The sequence below is a fragment of the Papilio polytes genome, unplaced genomic scaffold, assembly GCF_000836215.1.
Source record: "Papilio polytes unplaced genomic scaffold, Ppol_1.0 DF822067.1, whole genome shotgun sequence".
NCBI classification, from domain to species: Eukaryota; Metazoa; Arthropoda; class Insecta; order Lepidoptera; family Papilionidae; genus Papilio; species Papilio polytes.
In genome coordinates this window covers 9373295-9381115 of record NW_013527137.1, presented here as the reverse complement: position 1 = coordinate 9381115, position 7821 = coordinate 9373295, and positions in this window count along the sequence as shown.

Genomic DNA, 7821 nt, shown 5'->3' with positions numbered 1-7821 from the left:
TCAGACTAAAGCTTGTACATATAGTTCTTTTAAAGAAAGGAGAATTTTACTTTATGTTTAAATGATAAAATAAATAACTTAAACGGAATTTATTAATCACTTCCTTAAGATGAGGAACCTTTAACGTAATGGAGTGGTTTCTCGTTTAGCTTTCGTGGATACTTCTGTTGTTTAAAGTTAATGTACTTTCTTAGTCATGAAGTTATTCTCATTGTTATCATGGTCATATCTTTTAAAGATAATTGTTGATATTTATTGTTACAAATATAAAATAAAGCGTCGGTGGCTCAGTGGTTTAAGCACTTGACCTGTAATTTACAGGTCTTGGGTTCGAATCCTGCCATGTACCAATGTTATTTTGGTTTTTCGAATAATACGTACATAATTTACCTGACGTTCTTGCGGTGAAAGAAAACATCGTGATGCAACCTACACATATGGGCGAAATTCCCAGATATGTGTGAAGTCAACCAACCCACACTGGGCCAGCATGGTTGACTGTGGCCTAGTCACCCCTTACTTTAGGGTAGGCTCCGAGCCCCTCGGTGGGCATGTATAGTGAGCTGGTGATGATGATGATGAAATTGTTACAAACATAATTTTCGTCTGTATCCATCTGAGTTACTTATTTATTTCAAATTGCACAATTGCGAATATCAAAAAACTATTAATAATGTCCATAAGTAAAAATATTTTTTTAAGCTAGAATTTGTGTATAAGCTTTACTTAAATCGTTAATTAAAGATATTGTTTAAAATACATTTACGTATAGTCTTGTGACATTTATTAAAAAGCCTATTTAGGTAACAGTCGAAGTGACAGGGTCTTGTCTTTGAAGGTTTTTAATCATCTAAATGTCAATACGAATAAAAAATAATAATTTAACAACATAACCAATTTTATTACTTGCTTTCGCTCGCTACTCTATCTGCGTGGGAAAAAAAAAAACAAAAATAAGCAGCTTATGTGATCTTCCAAATTATGCTCTACATTTATGCCAATTTTCATCGAGATCCGTTCCTGCTGAACGCTTAGGCTTTAGGCTACAAACTAACAAATATCTATTCATCCAACCATCTAAACTTTCGCATTTAAATCGTAACATTAGTAAGATGCAAAATCTGTATGTGTTCTTTAAAGTTCTTACAGTCTACGTGTTTTTGTTTCTAATTTTTGCTGTTAGCGGACGTTTGACAAAAACATTAATAACCAGGTCAATTTTTTCGTCGGTGAACGTATCAAGCGTGTCCTAACATCACAATAGGGTAGGAATCAACGAATGATCGAATGAATGGACATCAGTCATGGTACACTTGGTAAACGGAACGTGCGTGGAGGTCGGACTTTTTCTATTTCACAAAAATAATCACTTGATGACTATCAGTCAATCAAGATAATTAAAAAAACCCAAATACTTACGCGGATATACAACTAATTACGCTACGGACTTCAGGCTATATATAAATGCCGCACTTTAAATGGATGTTCATGGATGTTTTCTAGAGTTTTCCGCCTATGAACGGATGTCGATAAAATTTGGCATATAGATCATCTCGAAGAACACATAAGCTACTTACTTTTGTCATATTCCACAAGAATTTGCGGGCGAAATTTTATATACAATTCACTTAACTTATGAAGAAGTTGGGGAGAAAGCCTAGCACGAAAATTTTCGAGAAAGTATTCGTAATGTCATCGAAACTTTCAATTACATTACACATCTGTCCCTTTTCTATTCCCCTCCCTACCTTTCTAAATTCAGATCAACACACAACTTAGACTTTAAAAAACACAATATGGCAAAAATTGTTCGTATACCGTGCGAAGCCGCCTCGTGTTTAATTATCTTACACAGCATAAGCAAGATCGATTGTTAAGTTCCTAATGAAAAGGATTGCAACACGCCATGGCACAACAAAGGCTATGTTTCAGAACCCGATTGAGTTGCTCAACCGCGATAAGTGGTAGTCATCGCATGCCCTAGTTATGACGGCCATCGGCTGCCGTCAGAAAATTAAACATATTTTTTTTTATTTATGAAGAAATGTATTTCTTTTATATAATATAAGGTGCAAATGAGCAAGCGGCCACCTGTATCCACCGAAGTGGAAAGTGACCGCAATTGCAGATGCCTACCCTTAATTGACGGAGGAGGAGACCCACAAAAAGACATTTCTCCTTCCTATGCGTCTCCTCCACCATCTAATCCACTTTTCCTTCCCATCCTTTCCTCAAGAAAAGGCTGGAAAGGGAAAGGGACTAAAATTAGGCCTCCGGCACCACACTCATCAGACGCACAGTAGTGTGCGCACTTCGATAAAAGCTCATAGGAGTTAAAGCGCGACTAAATAGTCGTGCGATAGTTTTTTAGTCAATGGTGTGCCCGCTCTTAGGCAGAGATAGATTAGACAACATTGACTTTATATAAAAAGGCCGAAAGCGACGAGAAGTTGTGTGTTTGTTGAATTTATAAATTCAATGGAAAAAGTCTTTTTTTTCTCTAGAGTTAGTATTCATTTTTTGAAGACATATTTGTACCATCAAATGTAATACAAAGAAAAATTACGATTGAGGTAAAAACCTCTTTTACTCGTATTAATGTAGAAACGCGAGGTTATATTTTTTAGAACTCATGTTGCATTTTAATCTGTACTAATTCACTATTTCACACAGTACGAAAGAGTATGTGAACTTTTATATGACCAATCGGCAGACCTTTTGTTGGTTACCATTGACAATAGACTTGTGTAATCTATAGAGGCCAGTCACACCGTGACAAGAACAAAGCGAATTTAAATTACAATGCCTAAATACACATTAATACTAAATTAACCTTGTTCGACACGAACACTGCTTTTTGAACTTTTTGACAAACTTCCGATTTTATCTTACTACTGGCTGTTGCTCGCGACTTTGCTCACAAGAAATTAAAAAAAAAACAGGTAAAATATAGCCTACGTTACTCAGTAGTAACATAGCTTTTTAATGGTGCAAGAATTTTTTAAATCGGTCCAGTAGTTTTTGAGTTATTTCATTACGTACAAAAATACAAATCCTTCCTCTTTACAATATTAGTATAGTTAGATTAAGTAAAAAGTTTCTCTGTATTGTGTGTGTTAGTTTTCTTAAATAATAACATTAAACACTATTAAATATGATTCATTAATAATAGTTTTGGCTGTGAAAATATGAATAATTTCGATTAAATTCTTAGAAAGAAATAAGGCACATATACTGATTAGTAATGCACGCGCACCGACTCAAGTGACTTTATCGGGCCAAGTTACCCTTTAAGTCATACTTCTAGATCATTCGAAGGCGATCATTTTAGGTTTAGGCAGTTACTACAAGGTTTAAGACAAGACCGTGACCGTAATGTTGGAGCTTGTTTTAAATACCAAATTATTTGCTTTTAAAGTGTCATTTGAGATCGAGTAACGCTCAACAACGCAACGTAATATGCATGTATGAAGTTTTAAATTTGGTTGTTACGTACTGCTTTGGTTTTCTTTGTGTATTCGTTCATTTGTTTTTAATTATAACTCTTTCTTCTCAAAGAACATACACGTCAATTTAAAATATTTTTTTTTTCTATGCTTCATTTGCAATCAGTCTGTTACAACAAACTATTTTCGCCCGCGACTCTGTCCGCGATGAATTAAACAAAAACAAAAGTGAATATGTGTTCTTCCAGACTATCCTCTACATGTACATCAAATATAATCATAATCCATCCATCCTTCCGTCCATTCATCTTAACTTTCGCATTTAGGATATTAGTATGATTTAAACTAAACTAATATTTTCAAATTTAGTTACAAAAATCTGAAATTAAAAACACAAACGTAACCAGAAACGTACGTTATAGACATTAGTTGTCTGTTACGCGACTGTTATGGTAATTAAAAAACAATTGGGTAAGAGTTTTAAAATTTTAGACCAATAAAAGCGAGTGTTGTGCATTTTCTAAACTGTTCCAGTTAGACAGTAGCGTGTTCGAGTATTGTGTAAACTTCAGGTTACTAGATCTTTCCGTTCCAGTCTTTAACTATTCATAGAACGTATTACTGAAGATTCGAATAAATGTTTATATTTATGAACCACTGTGAACTGTTAATCAACCCCTATTCAATTAAACATACGCTTATTTATACTATTTCATATGTAAAGATACTATGATTTTTTGTGTGATTGAGTTGTTATTGTTCTGTCGTTGAGGAATTTTTACAGTTTCAACTGGCTTGACGCATAAATGGCGCTTAGCCTAACCCTAGTATATTAGTACCTAAACTCGAAGTCTCCCTCAAGAACCTCGGCTCGGGCCGTTACTTCGCTAATGTTGGAAGACCGACGATATCTAAGAGCGCCTCAGTAGACGCTCTATGGAGTGACTAAGCTCCTAGGGTCCTCGAGAGGGGACCATGTCTTTTTGTCACTCAATATTAATATTATGAATATAATCACTTTGTAGGTAATCTTTTTATTTAGACAATGTCTACATATAATTTATCTGACTCAGTAGATTTCTCACTTACCTATGTCACGCACAACTTAACGACAACGCTACCTTGAATAACGTAACCAAAAATACTTTCAAGGTTTTCCTTTAGATTCAGTGTCATAGTTCTGTAACACAAATAGCATTTATATAGTCTATGGCTACTTACTACCGCTGCCGTGATATGGAACATAAAAACGTTAGCATCTCCTTTCCTGTTCCTTCTCCTGCCAGTCGATTGCTAGAAGATATTTCAACACCTGCTTCTTAAATATCCCAAATACTACGAAAGTACGAATTATTTTACCGTTTGATTTTATAATATTACTTTAATTTGACATTTAGATTCACTTTTCTATACTCTTCTATACTAATATTATAAAGAGAAATGTATTTTTGTATGTATTGAAATAATAAACTATCATACTTCATAATAATATTAGTAATGCGAATGTTTACATAAATGGTTGGATGTTTGTTAGAGTTTGTAGCCTAAACAGCTGAATGGATTTCAATAAAATTTGACATAGAAAAAAAGGATAGTCTGGAAGAGCACATAGTAGAGTAGCTACTTAATATCACGCGGACGGAGTCGCGGCCAAAGATAGTATATCATAGAATCCAATGAACTAAAATATCACAGACTATAATCTTCAACTTTCAATGCTTTGTAAATTTCTTATCTATTTTTACCAACGGTTACACAAAGTTTGCAAAAAGTATTAATTAAGGCGATATTTAATTATTTTAGAATCCATGTAATAAGTCAATTATTTCTTACGTCGGATTACGGTCGAATGATTTTTTAATTTCCATTTTATCTTTAACCGTATAATCGTTATTTGAGTCTTCAATCTTTGTTTATAGCTTAAAGTCTGTTCAAAATGCTAGTCTAAAAGAAATTTTATTAAAAACATTATTATACGTTTACTCCTTCATAAAAAGTATCCTTTAAAGCAAAGGACTGTACAGAACAGCATTTACACTAAACTTTTGAGGTTATAAAGATAATGTTAGGAGCAAAAAATTTTACGAAAACTTCATATTTACTATATTTTATGTATATATAGATTATAACTATTGTTACATAGCCTGTGAATTTAAACACGTATTGAAATAAAAAAAGCTAAAGTAATCCGACCAGAAAAATAATTAATAGCGTGCTTCACGGATATTACACTCGACACAGAAAAAGTGACTCAGAGACCAGAAGTATTGGTATTGCATATTCTGTTACATTGTTGATTTATTGACAAGATCATAGAGATAAAAAAGAGACAGTTTTCGAGGAATAGTATAAAAAAGAGAGATAGAAAATTAATGTAGAGCTTAATACATACCAGTGTTGCAGTATATTGTAAGGCCATAAAGAATTGAAGAAAAAAAAAGTTTGGGCTCGATTCCGGTTGACTACCATTTCTTAATTGTTAGTCCGAGGTATTTGGACATCGCATCAACCATAGCTATCCAAAGAAACGAGGTATCTTTTATTAGAAAGTCAGTAATTTCTAATCCTACTGATCAATAAACTATCAACGTTAATTATTACGAAAAAAATCTATAATTAAAATACCATAAAAACAACTCGTACAATTTCCTGAGCATTCCATGTCGCCGACACGCAGTCTGTCGCAAAACCATTAGCAATACCTCAATAGAATTAATTGCAGGAAATATCTAGCTTAGTGAGAGGTTTTAAAGCATTAAGCTATTTTAAGATATGGATAAATAAGAAACTTATAGACAAAACGTCACTGTATCTCTTACTCGCGACTTCGTCCGCGTGAAAATAAAAAATATAGCCTATGTTACTGACTGATAACGTTGCTTTTTAAAGGCGTAATCGGCCCAGTAGTTTTTGAGTTATTTTAATACATACAAAAATACAAATCTTTCTTCTTCATAATATTAGTATAGATATGTGCGTGTAATTAAAACTTTAAGAGCGTGCGCACACCTTTGGCTAAACTATCGCACAATTATCGATTGTCGATTGTGTCATTCAACTGTTTAGTTGCACAACTAAAAAACAAGTAGTGGGCGCACCTCCATATAAGCTCATAGACATCAAAGAAGACTAAACAGTTGTGCGATAGTTTAGTTTCAGGTGTACGGATGCTTTTAATGTACAGTTTAAGGGACAGTTAAAATTTTGTCTTTGCAGTTAGATTGTGTTACTTTAGAGTTATCCCAGTAAAAATTAAAAATCTTTCCATTAATTTCAGCAACATTTGTTAACATTTATATGAATGGGAGAGAGCTAAACGGTCGTTTACAATTCAGTGAAAACTGAACGCAGTGAAAGCGAGCGAGGTCGGTCGTGTACTCAACATTACAGACGGAATAAACCACTGCACTGTAACGTAACACATCTAGAGAACTAATCTTTAATTGTATATGACCTTAAGATACTTTCTAATGGTAACAGATTCGTACAACACTGAAATAAGAATGATTGAACTATATGTAATGAATTAAATTGACATTGACTATCGTAGTAATTTTAACTTTTCTAAGGTTTTTGTTTTTCTTATTTTTTATTTCCGGTGTGTTCCTTGGAGATCCCGGAATCTTCGACTATGTCACTAGAGGATGGCCATGAGATTTTAGTGGGTAAAATCATGACCATGCCTTTAGAGGCCAAGGTATCATGGAAGATTTCATCCCCCGATACAAAAAAAAAGGTTTTTATTCTGTTTTTGTATTGTTTTTACGTTATTTCAGAATTAAGGATTTAAAAAATCTCTCATATGCCACTTTTCTGTTTAAGTTTTCACCAAAAATAAACTTTTAAAGATGAAATGCTTGTCGAAGAAAATGTTTTGTGTTTTATTCCACTTTTTAGTTTGCATACCAGATGAAAAAATTAAAAAACACACATCTTCATAAGGCGTGAGAGAATGATACAAAAGGTTTTCGTTGAATTTATATATTTTAGACAATAGACAAACCTTGAATGTACGGAAATTCATCTGTTAGGTAGCTCTGTGGTACATCTTGATAAGGTCGATTATAATTAGATGCTTAATGACTTCTCGAATTACTCATTTAGCGAGTAACTACCGTCATTTCGTCATAGCATTATCTTGAGAGGAAACTCATTGGAGATAATGATATCGTAAAACGCAGTCTTCGGAACTCTTAACACTGCATATTCTATAAATCACCACCTAAACTTTGTAATAAACGAATACTAAGACTGAAAAATGAAGATAAAAGTACTTATGAAGATTAGTTTAAATACTTGTGTTGGGTAAACTGTACTACTCAACATTAACCTTTATCCAAGGATTATAATGCAGTTTAATTTATTGTCTACTTTA